This window comes from Carlito syrichta, unplaced genomic scaffold (genome assembly GCF_000164805.1).
Source record: "Carlito syrichta isolate Samal-C Ts95f unplaced genomic scaffold, Tarsius_syrichta-2.0.1 Scaffold316023, whole genome shotgun sequence".
Lineage (NCBI taxonomy): Eukaryota > Metazoa > Chordata > Mammalia > Primates > Tarsiidae > Carlito > Carlito syrichta.
In genome coordinates, this window is record NW_007260119.1 from 744,220 (window position 1) to 745,430 (window position 1,211).

Here is a 1,211-nt window from a genome sequence, read left to right on the forward strand (position 1 = left end):
TAGTAAGGGCAATGAGCTCGGCTCGCTGCGCCGAGGTCCCGGCCGCAAGTGGCGCTGCCCATAAGGTCTCAGTCTCTGTAGTCACTGCTGCCCCAGCATACCTGGTTCCGCCCTGCACGAAGCTGCTGCCATCTGTGCACCAAGTTTCTTTGGCATCAGTTAGGGGCTGGTCCTGGAGTTCTTCCCGTATTCCGTGGACCTGCGCCAGGATGTCCTGGCAGTCGTGCAGGGGGCCTTCCCCGTCCGGGTCGGGTAGCAGGGTGGCTGGATTCAGAGTAGCTGGAGCCTGAAACAAGATTCTGGCTGGGTTTAAAAGGAGACTTTGATAATGAGTTAGCCGGGCATTACTTATCCATCTGTCGGGTGGTTGTTTTAGAACTCCCTCCACAGCATGAGGGGCGGTGACATGTAGTTCTGTTCCCATGGCGATTTTGTCAGCGTCCTTGACCATAGTGGCAACTGCCGTGATGATCCGTAGGCATGGGGGCCACTCGGCAGCCACAGAGTCTAACTTCTTTGACAGGTATGCCACTGGCCTCTTCCATGGCCCTATTTGCTACAACAGCACTCCTTTGGCTATTCCCTTAGACTCATCAACAAACAAGAAAAAGGGTTTAGTCAGATCTGGCAGTCCCAAAGTTGGGGCTGACACCAGGGCTTGTTTAAGAGTTTCGAAAGATCTGTTCATGTCCTCTGTCCATGTGAGGTCGGACTTATCTCGTTAGCTCCTTGAACCCATGATATTTTGTCTGAGAGAGGGCCTTGTGGTTTTAATAATACGAATTGCTCCGCTCCTGAATCCACATGAAAAGTCACGGGTTTCCCCCCTACCTCCAAGGTTACCCGGGGCTCAGGGGGGACTCTGAGCCCTGACCTCCCTATTCAGTTACAAGTACAGTCACTTTGTCCTCAGGATGAGGAGGGCGCTTAGGGCAGTTCTTTATGTAGTGCCCTTCCTCCTTGCAGTAGAAGCATTGATTTTTCCCTAACTTGGGGCGGTCCGGCTGAGGGTTCCCCGGTTTGTTGCCTGACTCAGAAGCCAATTTTTTCAGCCGCTTCTGTTTTTCCTTGGGGTCGTGGGTAGTGGCGGCTAAGAGAATTTTGGCTAATCCCTTGGTCTGCTGCTCGCTACACCTGTCCTGACGTTCTTCCAGACTCTCTCTATTGTTAAAGGCTTTCTCAGCCACCCCCAGCAGATCCTGTAAACTTTT